The sequence below is a fragment of the Vicugna pacos genome, chromosome X (genome assembly GCF_048564905.1).
Source record: "Vicugna pacos chromosome X, VicPac4, whole genome shotgun sequence".
NCBI lineage: Eukaryota > Metazoa > Chordata > Mammalia > Artiodactyla > Camelidae > Vicugna > Vicugna pacos.
Genome location: NC_133023.1, coordinates 40,134,312 through 40,149,408, shown reverse-complemented (window position 1 = coordinate 40,149,408; position 15,097 = coordinate 40,134,312). Strand labels below are relative to the sequence as shown.

The 15,097-nt window shown below is 36.9% G+C and overlaps 1 non-coding gene across 1 annotated transcript; it reads right to left on the bottom strand.

Annotated features, from left to right (window-relative positions):
- Positions 1 to 12,783: 12,783 nt before the first annotated feature.
- Positions 12,784 to 12,855, bottom strand: TRNAT-GGU (transfer RNA threonine (anticodon GGU)). The gene has a single exon. It is a non-coding gene; the product is annotated as a tRNA-Thr (tRNA).
- Positions 12,856 to 15,097: the final 2,242 nt, after the last annotated feature.

Below are 15,097 nucleotides of genomic sequence, written 5' to 3'. Positions count from 1 at the left end.
ATGCCTAGGAGTGGGATTGCTGGATCATAAGGTAAGTCTATTTTCAGTTTTTTGAGGAATCTCCATACTGTCTTCTGTAGTGGCTGCACCAAACTACATTCCCACCTTTCCAGCATTTAGTGTTTGTGGACTTTTTAATGACGGTCATTCTGGCTGGTGTGAGGTGATATCTCAATGTAGGTTTGATTTGCATTTCTCTGATAATTAAAATGGAATACTATTCAGCCATACAAAGAATAAAAGAATGCCATTTGCAGCAACATGGATGGACCTGGAAATCATCATTCTAAGTGAAGTAAGCTAGAAAGAGAAAGAAAAATATCGTATGATATTACTCATATGTGGAATCTTTTTTAAAAAAAGACACAAATGAACTTATTTATAAAACAGAGACAAACTCACAAGCATAGAAAACAAACTTAAGGTTACCAGGGGGAAAGGAGGGGAAGGGATAAATTAGGAGTTCAGGATTTGCAGATACACACTACTATATATTAAAATAGATAAACAACAAGGTCCTTCTGTATAGCACAAGGAACTATATTCAATAGCTTGTAATAACCTATAATGAAAAAGAATATGAAAAAAGAATATGTATATAACTGAATCACTATGCTGTTACACCAGAAACTAGCACAACATTGTAACTCAACTGTATTTCAATTTTTTTAAAAAAAAGCAATTTCAAGAAATCTTTTAGTCAAAGAAGAAAGTTGTCAGCTATTGCTTAGCACCGTGATAACTGGCAATTTGTGTTCTTGGAGAGATATAATTAGCATACGTGCCACTGTGCTTCAGGCCAGACCTTTCTGGGAGAACATTTATAGAGCCATGTGTTTATTCTGCCTCTATGTGAGGAGGTCTATAGATGCTCCTCAGTATAACACATCACAGTCAATAACTCCATCACGTGCAATCTGGATGTGGGCTGGGACCATTCATGTGCAGGTGCCAGTTCTGCCAGAGCTGGAGACAGAGACCAGATGGCTGCTGGGAGGCTTTCTGCCTCTCCTGATGCTCTAGACACACCCAGATGGGAATGCACTAGCAAACACACATGCTAGTTTCTCTGGATATGTTGATGCATGAATAACTGTCCTTCCTTCATGAAGTGAAGTTTCCTGTCACTGCTGTAACAAATTAACAAACTGTTATTTGGTGCCATGAAACAACAGAAATGTATTCTCTCACAGTTCTGGAGGCTAGAAATTGGAAATCAAGGTGTCATCAGGACCATGGTCCCCCTGAAGGCTGTAGGGAAGAATGGTTCCTTGTCTCTTCTAGCTTCAGGTGACCCCAAATGTTCCTTGGCTTTTAGCAATGTGATTCCAATCTCTGCCTCCATGTTCACAAGCCTTTTTTTCTCTTGTGTTTGTGTCTCAAACTTCCCTTTCCTTTCTTTTATAAGAGACATCAGTCATTGGGCTTAGGGCCCACCTAAGATGATCTCATCATTTTTACTGAAGTGTAGTTGGTTTACAATGTTGTGTTAATTTCTGGTGTACAGGCTAATGATTCTGATACACACATACACACACACACACACACATATACACATCTATTCCTTTTCTTTTTTTAACATTTTTTATTGATTTATAATCATTTTACAATGTTGTGTCAAGTTTATCTATTCCTTTTCATATTCTTTTTCATTAAAGGCCATTACAAGGTATTGAATACAGTTCTCCGTGCTATACAGTAGGACCTTGTTGTTTATCTATTTCATATATAGTAGTTAGATCTGCAAATCCCAAACTACCAATTTATCCCTCCACCCTCCCTTCCCCCTCCTGGTAACCACAACTTTATTTTCTATGTCTGTGAATCTGTTTTTATTTTGTAAATAAGTTCATTTGTCTAATTTCTTTAGATTCCACATATAAGTGATATCATATGGTATCTTTCTTTCTCTTTCTGGCTTACTTCACTTAGAATGACAATCTCCAGGGCCATACATGTTGCTGCAAATGGCATTCTTTTATTCTTTTTTGTGACTGAGTAGTATTCCATTGTATATATATACTACATCTTCTTTACCCAATCAGTATGATCTCATCTTAATTACCCCTGCAAAGACCCTATGTACACACAAGTTCACATTCATGAGCATTAGGGATTAGAACTTGGACATATCATTTTGGGAAATGCAATTCCACCAACTACAGGCAGCATATTCAAGATTCCCTGTGGCAAACTGACTCATTACAAATTTCAGGCTTCCTGAGATCACTTTTTTTTTTCTTTTTTATGCCTCACAGACTAAGACTAAAGACAGGAGCTTCAGTGAAAACATGGGCCATACTCAGAGGGTTTGACTTCGAAGCAGAGAAGGAAGGAGAATTTACAAGACCGTGAGATCTGGGCAGGCTGGAAACTCTACGTTTGCTTCCATTGACTCCTATAAAATCAAGATCTCTGTGGCCAGACCGCAGACAAGTGTTCTGAGGCTCAGAGTAACCCACCTAAAATCTGCCAGCAGTCTGTCTATGGAATCACAAGGCCCCACACACTATGGTTGTTGAACAGACTGAGCAGTGCAGCCTCAGAGTCAACATTGTTAAGAGCTGAAGGGAAGAAGGGAGTCATTATTCAGCTGTACGGTTGTCTTTAGGTAGAGCTAGAATAGATCATTTCCTCCATGTGCTGCCCCCAACCTTGTAAGTGCCTGCTTTCCTCTGCAGGGAACAATCCCTTCCAGTTCCTAAATACAGATACGTTTTAAAAGAAAATCCTCTGGAGAGCAGTAGCACCTGCTCTGAAATGCATGTCAAAAGTAGACGAGATCCTTTCCAGGAGCAAATCTGAACAGATGAAGTAAGAATAGAAGACAGCAAGGGCTGGCTGCAGGTCCCCCTGAAGGAGGAGGCTGAGGACACTCTAAAGACAGAAACTGGAAGTCCCGTTCACCTGCAGCACCCAGTCTGTGCTATCTGATCAGTTCCATGCAGGTGTGACAGCTGGCTGATTCTGGGTCAGTCAGGCACCTCTTTCTGCCTCAGTTTCCCATCTATAAAGTAGGGATAAATATTTCCATCAATCAAGGATCTAGAATGGCTTCCCTGGATGCTGGCTTGGGCAATGTTTTACATGGAAACATTGATCTGGGAGACAAAAGTCAAGTTACGCCACCAAAAAGACATCAGAAGAAGGGAATGTCACAACCACTCAAAACCTATGGGACACAGCAAAGGCAGTGATAAGAGGGAAGTTCATAGCGATACAGGCCTTCCTCAAAAAAGAAGAACAATCTCAAATAAACAAGCTAACCCACCACCTGAATGAATTAGAAAAAGAACAAAAAGCCCCAAAAAGCAGCAGAAGGAAGGAAATAATAAAGATCAGAGAGGAATTAAATACAATAGAGATTAACAAGACCATAGAAAAAATCAACCAAACCAAAAGCTGGTTTTTTGAAAAAGTAAATAAAATCACAAACCTCTGGCCAAACTCACAAAGAAGAAAAAAGAGAGAGCACAAATTAGCAAAATAAGAAAGGAAAATGGAGAAATTACAACAAACAAAATAGAAATACAGAATATCATACGAGAATATTATGAAAAACTATATGGAACCAAACTGGATAACCTAGAGGAGATGGACAAGTTTCTGGAAACATACTGTCCACCAAAACTGAATCAAGAAGAAACTGAACACTTGAACAATCCGATCACTAGAAAGGAAATAGAAATAGCAATTAAAAACCTCCCTACAAATAAAAGTCCAGGACCGGATGGCTTCACCGGGGAATTCTACCAAATATACAAAGAAGAACTCATACCAGTCCTTCTCAAACTCTTCCAGACGATTGAAAAGGAGGGAATACTCCCAAACTCATTCTATGAAGCCACCATCACCCTGATACCAAAACCAGGCAAAGACACTACAAAAAAAGAGAATTATAGGCCAATATCACTGATGAACATAGACGCCAAAATCCTCACCAAAATTTTAGCAAATAGAATCCAACAACACATAAAAAAGATTATACATCATGACCAAGTGGGGTTCATCCCAGGGACACAAGGCTGGTTCAACATACGCAAATCAATCAATGTAATACAACACATCAACAAGAGAAAGGACAAAAACCACATGATCATCTCAATCGATGCAGAAAAAGCATTTGATAAAATTCAACACCCATTTATGATAAAAACTCTCACCAAAGTGGGTATAGAGGGAACATATCTCAGCATCATAAAAGCTATATATAACAAACCTACAACCAGCATAGTACACAATGCTGAATGAACTCAAAAGCTTCCCACTAAAATCTGGGACAAGACAAGGATGCCCACTATCACCACTCCTATTCAACATAGTCTTGGAAGTCCTAGCCACAGCAATCAGGCAAGAGAGAGAAATAAAAGGGATCCAAATTGGAAAAGAAGAGGTAAAAGTGTCATTATATGCTGACGACATGTTACTATAAATAGAAAACCCTAAAAGGTCCACACAAAAGCTACTAGAGCTGATTGAAGAATTCAGCAAGGTAGCAGGTTACAAAATTAACGTTCAAAAATCAGTTGCATTTCTTTACACTAACGATAAATCAACAGAAAAAGAAAGTAAAGAAACAATCCCCTTTAAAATAGCACCCAAAGTAATAAAATATCTGGGAATAAATCTAACCAAGGAGGTGAAAGAATTATACACAGAAAACTATAAACCATTGATGAAGGAAATTAAAGACGACTTTAAAAAATGGAAAGATATTCCATGCTCTTGGATTGGAAGAATCAATATTGTTAAAATGGTCACACTGCCCAAGGCAATCTACAGATTTAATGCAATCCCTATCCAATTACCCAGGACATTTTTCACAGAACTAGAACAAATCATAATAAAATTTATATGGAACCTCAAAAGACCTAGAATTGCCAAAGCATTACTGAAGAGAAAGAGGCTGGAGGAATAACTCTCCCAGACTTCAGACAATACTATAGAGCTACAGTCATCAAGACAGCATGGTATTGGTACCAAAACAGACATATGGACCAATGGAACAGAATAGAGAGCCCAGAAATGAACCCACAAACTTTTGGTCAACTCATCTTGGACAAAGGAGGCAAGAATATACAATGGAATAAAGACAGTCTCTTCAGCAAATGGTGTTGGGAAAACTGGACAGCAGCATGTAAAACAATGAAGCTAGAACACTCCCTTACACCATAGACAAAAATCAACTCAAAATGGATTAAAGACTTAAACATAAGACAAGATACAATAAACCTCCTAGAGGAAAACATAGGCAAAACATTATCTGACATACATTTCAAAAATTTTCTCCTAGAAGAAATAAAAGCAAGAATAAACAAATGGAACCTAATGAAACTTACAAGCTTCTGCACAGCAAAGGAAACCAGAAGTAAAACAAGAAGAAAACCTACAGAATGGGAGAAAATTTTTGCAAGTGAAACTGACAAAGGCTTGATCTCCAGAATATATAAGCAGCTCATACGACTTAATAAGAAACAACCAAACAACCCAATCCAAAACTGGGCAGAAGACCTAAACAAGCAATTCTCCAAGGAAGACATACAAATGATCAAAAAGCACATGAAAAATGCTCAATATCACTAATTATCAGAGAAATGCAAATCAAAACTACAATGAGGTATCACCTCACACCAGTCAGAATGGCCGTCATTCAAAAATCCACAAATGACAAATGCTGGAGAGGTTGTGGAGATAGGGGAACCCTCCTACACTGCTGGTGGGAATGCAGTTTGGTGCAGCCACTATGGAAAACAGTGTGGAGATTCCTCAAAAGACTAGGAATAGACTTACCATATGACCCAGGAATCCCACTCCTGGGCTTGTATCCAGAAGGAAATCTACTTCAGGATGACACCTGCACCCCAATGTTCATAGCAGCACTATTTACAATAGCCAAGACATGGAAACAGCCTAAATGTGCATCAACAGGTGACTGGATAAAGAAGAAGTGGTATATTTATACAATGGAATACTACTCAGCCATAAAAACCAACAACATAATGCCATTTGCAGCAACATGGATGCTCCTGGAGAATGTCATTCTAAGTGAAGTAAGCCAGAAAGAGAAAGAAAAATGCCGTATGAGATCGCTCATATGTGGAATCTAAAAAACAAAAACAAACAAACAAACAAAAACAAAGCATAAATACAGGACAGAAATAGACTCACAGAGAATACAGACTTGTGGTTACCAGGGGGGTGGAGGGTGGGAAGGGATAGACTGGGATTTCAAAATTGTAGAATAGATAAACAAGATTACACTGTATAGCACAGGGAAATATACACAAAATGTTATGATAAATCACAGAGAAAAAAATGTGACAATGAGTGTGTATATGTCCATGAATGACTGAAAAATTGTGCTGAACATGCTGAACACTGGAATTTGACACAACACTGTAAAATGATTATGAATCAATAAAAAATGTAAAAAAAAAAACAATCTGCCTATGTTAAGTGCCTACTTGAAGCAACGTCTCAAGTTTGCCTACAACGCACCTTCATGTATCAACTCAGCAAAATTTGCAATTTATGTGAAAACATACTTCTTAGAAAACTCCTGCTAACTTAACCACATTACCACTCAGAAAAATACAGTTCACAGCAACTGCATATAAACTGGGGGATTTTCATTCTGTTTCCTTACCAATAAAAGAATTGTAAACGTTCTCTCTCTCTTTACAAAAAAAAAAAAAGAATTAAAACTATAAAACACTTTGAAGAAAATATAGGAGTAACTCTTCATAACCTTGGATACAGCAATGGTTTCTTAGATACGACACCAAAAGCACAAGCAACTAAAGAAAAAAATTCATAAATTAGGCTTAATCAAAACTTAAAAGAGAATACATTTGCAAAGCATATATCTGATAAGGGACTAGTATCCAGAACATATAACAAACTCCTACAGCTCAACAAGAAAAAGACAACCAAATTAAAAATGGGCAAAGGGTAAATTGGTGCAGCCACCATGCAAGACAAAATGGAGGTTCCTTAAAAAACTAAAAATAGACTTACCATATGATCCAAGAATCCCACTCCTGGACATATATCTGGAGAAAAATATAATTTGAAAAGACATATGCACCTCAATGTTCACAGCAGCACTATTTACAATAGCCAAGACATGGAAACAATCTAAATATCAATCAACAGATGACTGGATAAAGAATATATATATACAATAGACTACTACTCAGCTATAAAAAAGAATAAAATAATGCCATTTGCAGCAACATGGATGGACTTGGAGACTGTCTTTATAAGTAAGCCAGAAAGATAAAGAATAATACTGTATGATAGCGCTTATATGTGGAATCCTAAAAAAAAAAAAGACACAAATGAGCTTGTTTACAAAACAGAAACAGACTCACACACATAGAGAACAAACTTATGGTTATCAAAGGGTAAAGGGGGTGGGAAGGGAAAAATTGGGAATTCGAAATTTGCACCTGTTGGGGAGTGATGGAAATGTTAGCTATCTTGACTGTGGTGGTGGTTTCATAGGTGTATACATCTTTCAAAATTCATAAAATTGTACACCTGAAATACGCATAGTTTACTGTACAGAAATTATACCACAATATCTAGTCTTTTGAGGAATCTGCATACTGTTTTTCACAGTTGCTGCACCAAACTGCATTCCCACCAGCAGTGTAAGAGGGTTCCCTTTTCTCCACAGCCTCTCCAGCATCTTTCATTTGTGGACTTCTGAATGATGGCCATTCTGGCTGGTGTGAGGTGATACCTCATTGTAGTTTTGATTTGCATTTATATGATAATTAGTGATATGGAGCATTTTTTCATGTGCTTATGGATCATTTGTATGTCTTCCTTGGAGAATTGCTTGTTGAGGTCTTCTGCCAATTTTTGGATTGGGTTGCTTGCTTTTTTTCTTATTAAGTCATATGATCTGCTTATACATACTGGAGATCAAGCCTTTGTCAGTTTCATCTTTCACAAAAATTTTCTCTCATTCCGTATGTTGTCATTTTGTTTTGCTTATGGTTTCCTTTGCTGTGCAGAAGCTTGTAAGTTTAATTAGGTCCCATTTGTTGATTCTTGCTTTTATTTCTACTGCTTGCATAGACTGCCCTAGGAGAACATTTTTGAGATGTATGTCAGATAATGTTTTGCCTATGTTTTCTTCTAGGAGATTTATTGTATCTTGTCTTATGTTTAAGTCTTTGATCCATTTTGAGTTGATATATGTGTATTGTGTAAGGGAGTGTTCTAACTTCATTGATTTACATGCTGCTGTCCAGTTTTCCCAACACCATTTGCTGAAGAGACTGTCTTTATTCCATTGTATATCCTTGCCTCCTTTGTCTAAGATTAGTTGACCAAAATTTTGTGGGTTCATTTCTGGGCTCTCTATTCTGTTCCATTGATCCTGTCTGTTTTTGTACCAATCCCATGCTGTTTTGATTCCTGTAGCTCTGTAGCATTGTCTGAAGTCTGGGAGGGTTGTTCCTCCAGCCTCTTTCTTTTTCTTCAGTAATGCTTCGGCAATTCTAGGTCTTTTGTGATTCCATACAAATTTTATGATGATTTGTTCTAGTTCTGCAAAATATGTCCTGGGTGATTTGATAGGGATTGCATTAAATCTGTAGATTGCCTTGGGCAGTATGACCACTTTAACAGTATTGATTCTTCCAATCCAGGAGCATGGGATATCTTTCCATTTTTTAAACTCTTCTTTAATTTCTTTAATCAATGTTTTACAGTTCTCTGTGTATAAGTCTTTCACTTCCTTGGTTAGATTTATTCAGAGGTATTTTACTACTTTGGGTGCTATTTTAAGGGGATTGTTTCTTTACTTTCTTTTCCTGTTGATTCATCATTAGTATAAGGAAATGCAACTGATTTTTGTACGTTAATTTTGTAAACTGCTACCTTGCTGAATTCTTTGATTAGTTCTAGTAGTTTTTGTGTGGACCTTTTAGGGTTTTCTATATATAGTATCACGTGATCTGCATATAGTGACAATTTTACCTCTTCTTTTCCAATTTGGATCACTTTTATTTCTCTCTCTTGGCTGATTGCTGTGGCTAGGACTTCCAAGACTATGTTGAATAGAAGTGGTGAGAGTGGGCAGCCTTGTCTTGTCTGAGATTTTAGTGGGAAGCTTTTGAGTTTTTCACCATTGAGTACTATGCTGGATGTAGGTTTGTCATATATAGCTTTTATTATGTTGAGGTATGTTCCCTCTACACCCACTTTGGTGAGAGTTTTTATCATAAGTGGGTGTTGAATTTTATCATATGCTTTTTCTGCAGCTATTGAGAGGATCATGTGGTTTTTGTTCTTTCTGTTATTGATTTGATGTATTACATTGATTGATTTGCATATGTTGAACCACCCTTGTGTCTCTGCGATGAACTCCACTTGATCATGATGTATAATCTCTTTAATGTGCGGTTGGATTCTATTTGCTAATATTTTGGTAAGGATTTTTGCATCTATGTTCATCAGTGATATTGGTCTGTAATTCTCTTCTTTGGTAGTGTCTTTGCCTGGTTTTGGTATCAGGGTGATTCCTTAAAAGACTAGGAATAGACTTACCATATGACTCAAGAATCCCATTCCTGGGCATATATCCAGAAGGAACCCTACTTCAAAAAGACACCTGCACCCCAGTGTTCATAGCAGCATTATTTACAATAGCCAAGACACGGAAACAGCCTAAATGTTCATCAACAGATGACTGGATAAGGAAGATGTGGTATATTTACACAATAGAATACTATTCAGCCATAAAAATTGACAACATAACGCCATTGGCAGCAACATGGATGTCCCTGGAGAATGTCATTGTAAGTGAAGTAAGGCAGAAAAAGAAAGAAAAATATCATATGAGATTGCTCATATGTGGAATCTTAAAAATAAAAAAAAGAAAAGAAGAAGAAAGAAAGAAAAAGACAAATGAACATAAATACAAAACAGAGACAGACTCATAGACATAGAATACAAACTTGTGGTTGCCAGGAGGGAGGTGGTGGGAAGGGACAGACTGGGAGTTTGAAATTTGTAGATACTGAAAGGCATATGTAGAACAGATAAACAGGATTATACTGTATAGCACAGGGAAATATATAAAAGATCTTGTGGTAGCTCACAGTGAAAAAGAATGCGACAACGAATATATGTATGTTCATGTATAACTGAAAAATTGTGCTGAACACTGGAATTTGACACAACATTGTAAAATGATTATAAATCAATAAAAATGTTAAAAAAATTTAAAAAAAGAAGGGAACGTTTTGTTAAACCAAAGCTTTTTAAAAATTTTTTACCAAAATATAATTCACATAACAGAAATCTTACTATTTGTATGTGTGTTAACACTTAAAGAAAAAAGAAAAAAAAAAGTCTCACTTCATGGAGGTCCCGGTTTCTTTTCCCTTTTTAAATTTTATTTTTTATTAAAGTATAGTGTTAAGTTTCAGGTGTACAGCAAAACAATTCTGTTATACATATACATACATATATATTTTCTTTACAGATTCTTGTTCATTATCTGTTATTGCAAGAAATTGAATATAGTTCCCTGTGCTATACAGTAGGTCCTTGCTGTTTACCTATTTGTGTGTCTGTTAATCTACAGCCCCCAATTTATCCCTCCCTACCCTTTCCCCTTTGGTAACCATAGTTTGTTTTCTGTGTCCATGAGTCCGTTTTTGGTTTATAAATAGAATTTGAATCATTTTTCCTTAGATTCCACATATAAGCAATATCATATGATATTTGTCTGACTTACTTCACTTAAAATGATAATCTCTACGGACATCCAAGTTGACGCAAATGGCATTATTTCATTCTTTTTTAATCACTGAGTAATATTCCATTGTATATATAACCACATCTTCTTTATCCAGTCATCTATGGATGGACATTTAGGCTGTTTCCATGTCATGGCTGTTGTAAATCGTGCTGCTATGAATGCTGGGGTGCAGGTGTCTTTTTGAATTATAGTTTTCTCCAGATATATGCCCAGGAGTGGGATTGCTGGATCATATGGTAAATTAATTTTTAGTTTTTTAACTCCATACTGTCCTCCATAGTGGCTGCACTGATTTACATTCCCACCAACAGTGCAGGAGGACTCCTTTTTCTCCACACCCTCTCTATCATTTATTATTTGTAGACTTTTCAATGATGGCCATTCTGACTGGTGTGAGGTGATGCTCATTGTAGTTTTGATTTGCATTTCTCTGATAATTCGTGATATTGAGCATTTTTTCATGTGCCTATTTGGCCATCTGTATGTCTTCTTTAGAGAAATGTCTATTTACATCTTCTGCCCATTTTTTGATTGGGTTGTTTGTTTTTGTGATATTAAGCTATATGAGCTGTTTGTGTATTTTGGAAATTAATCCCTTGTTGGTCATGTCATTTGCAAATATTTTCTCCCATTCCGTAGGCTGTCTTTTCATTTTATTTATGGTTTCCTTTGCTGTGCAAAAGCTTTTAAGTTTAATTAGGTCCCATTTGTTTATCTTTGCTTTTATTTCCATTACTCTAGGAGCTGGTTCAAAAAAATACTGTTGCAATTTACGTCAAAGAATGTTCTGCCTGTTTTCCTCTAGGAGTTTTATAGTATCCAGTCTTACATTTAGGTCTTTAATCCATTTGAAATCTTACCATTTTAAAGTGTAAAATTCAGTGGTTTTTAGTACATTCACTATGTTGTGCGACCATTGCCACTACCTAATTTAAGAACATTTCCATCAGAAAAGGGAACATTTTGAAAAAGAATTTCAGTGTGTAAATATTTTCTCTAAATAGAGAAATGATTAGCAAGGTGTATGGAGAAGACAATGCCAATTCCAGGAAATAAGCTAACGGATTCTTTCCGTAGAGCTAGGAACTCAGAGCAACACAGTTAAAGTCCCAGCACAAAAATGTTTGAGACAATATCGCTAGACACTCCCTGACAAGAGAATAATTACACTGGGAACAGCAAGAAGAAATCTAAGGTAGCTGAGAAAAAGCAAATAGGCTAAGAAATGAAGCAAGAGGGATTGCAGTTAGATATGTAGAAGAACTTCCTGACCATCATAGGGATAAAATGTTGATCAAAGGAACTATGAAACTCATTAACCAGAGATATTCAGAAACATGATATAAATTTCTATTTGGTTTCCTAATTGCACAATAGTTTTCTCTTCCTCAGAATCTTTTAAGAGCAAAAATATCCTTTAATATATATATGACCCCCCAAAAATATATACATTAACCCATATTTGTTTTTTATGGTTTTACTTAATAATGACTGGTATTATTTTCCTAGTGTTGTAAGTATAATGATTATTATTTTATAGAATTATTTACTAATATTTGTAGAACATCTCTTAGATGACACATGCTTTCACACATGAAAGCTCATAAACACCTGTAAGTCAGTAAAAGAGTAATTGCCCAAGGCTGCATTTGGGAGTCCGTGTCCAGACTCCTTTAGCACCCTGTGCGGTCACACTGTGTCTCACCTCACACATGGCTGTTGATTTGTTTTCTTGGTGACAGTACTCAAAGATATTCAAAGGCAGTGACCGTGAACTTTTCATAAATGACTCTTCAGCATATACCCACAAGTCATATGCTCTCAACAACTGTGTGAATGGAAGAATGTCTAGTAAGGGTCTGGACTCTAAATCAGTACTTAATAAATGCTCACTAGCTCAATGACTGCACTGGTGAGACTATGTGGGATCTGCTCCATATTAATTGAGGATTCTCTTCTCTCTGGGCGCTCAAGCCTCACTTCATTTTTCCTTCCCTTAACAGAGGCACTGGGGATTGAACCCAGGACCCCACACACACCAAGCATATGCTCTACCATTGAGCTATACCCCCACCCCACCAAACGTCACTTCAGACAGCAGAGCAAAAGCTCCGAGAAATAGAGGAGGGGAGTGTAATTCCTCTGTAAGCAAGAGAATGGTCCATGGCCACTGGGTAATTCTCCCTGTTGTTTGTATCTGAAACTGCTTGTCTTCAACAATTTAGGCTTTGGGTTAGTCACCACTAACAAACGTGCTAACTCCTTGGGACAACAGATTATTTTTGGTTTAAGGTTATGAATAAAAAGCAAGAGGGATTGGTAATGATGTCACAGCATAAAGATGAGGGAAATAATTTAATTTCCTTTCTCTGGAAGGTCATTTCTCCCAAGGAGAAAAAAATTCTCCTTTAGGGTGTCAATACCCTTCCTGGCATCTTCCCCTTCTAGTTTGCTTTTCTCTGTCTCCTCTTGATCCTTAGGGAGGTGAGCATTTATAATTTAAAGATGATCAGATGATGATGTTGGGAAAGTGAGAGTTGGTGAAGGTGGGCAAAAACAGGCAGTGCTTTTTTTTTTTAAGTGAAGTATAAGTCAATTTACAGTGTTGTGTTAATATCTGGTGTACAGCATGGTGATTCAGTTATATATATATATATATATATATATATATATATATATATAATGTTCCTTTTCATATTCTTTTCCATTATAGGCTATTACAAGGTATTGAATATTGTTCCCAAGTTTATACTTGTTTATTTTACATAGTAGTTAGTATCTGCAAATCCCAAACTCCTACCTGGTAACCATAAGTTTGTTTTCTATGTCTGTGAATCTGTTTCTGTTTGGACAAGCAGTGCTTTTAAAAGGAAGAACAAAAGCATACACTTTAATTTCCTAAGTGTTTCAGGATGTGTCTTTAATAAAAGGAAAGAAGTGGCTACTTGTATGGTCATTTAGACACCGCATTTGCCAGTCTGTGTATACAAAGAGGCTTTGTGGAGGCAGAAGATGGCTGAGTCCAGCACATCTGTCCATATACCCCCCTCCTCTAGAGGACATTGTGGGCAGGGGGCATAGCTCAGTGGTAGAGCGCATGCTTAGCATGTACGAAGTCCTGGGTTCAGTCCCCAGTACCTCCATTAAATAAATAAACTAAAGGACATTGTATGCTGAGTGGTCTGACCCTCAGTGGTCTATGCACTCTCTGGCCCTGCATTGCAAGCTCTGGGATCTCAGAGATTAGCAAAGTGAGAAGGACAGGAAGAAGAGGAGAAGATCCAGCAATAGGGGCAGGGGTGACTTCAAATACAGCAGCGAAAGCATGAGGAGGATCACCTATTTCCAGGAATTAGCAATGATTAAAAAAATGAGAGGGTAGAGTATAGCTCAGTGGTAGAGTGGGTGCTTAGTATGCACAAGGTCCTGGGTTCGATCCTCAGTACCTCCATTTTTTTTAATTTAAAAATAAATAAATAAACATAATTACCTCCCCCCGCCAAAAGATTTAAAAAGAAATGAAGTACACAAAATAAACAAAATGCTAGGAGACCAAACTTATTTACCAAAATGCATGACCAAGGTTTTCTGAAGATCTTGTTAGTTCTTCAGTCTACCCAGATCAAACCCATTGCCTTTTTTGCAAATTATGTGGGACTATTTTTTTAATGCTTTCTTGGAGAAAAATACAAGTCACCACTTTTGTTAGTCTCTGTAGCCCTAATCTAGCTAAGGTAACAATATGGCAAAGGCTATGTATAAAGCACAGAAAATGCAATGGCAATGATCTTAAAAATGGAGGTTATGTAGACATGACTGAAGTGATCAGTCAGCAGCCATCCCTTCCTGACTTTAGAATGAAAAGGATATTTAACATAGTATTCAGGATGAAGGAAAAGCCCATCTTATGGAAAGCTTTCTGTTGAAGGCTTAATTAAGAATTCTTTTTTTTTTCAGTGGGCTGAGGTACTTAGGTTTATTTATCATTTTTTCAATGGAGGTACTGGGGACTGAACCCAAGTCCTGGTGCATGCTATGCACACTCTACCACTGAGCTACACCCTCTCCAAGACTCTTTACTGACATGTATAAATAAGAAAATAAAAAGCATTTTTCCACATTTAAATTTTGTCTAATCAGTTAACTGAGTGAAATCTGATTGACACAGTGAGTGTCATTGGCCTTCAATTTGGTAGCATGGTAATTTCAACATCATCAACTCTCAGCTACTGATGGCAATGAGGGATAGAAGAATCATGAAAATGGAACGGTCCCATACACCCTTGGGCATATTCTTAACTGAAAATCAAAAAC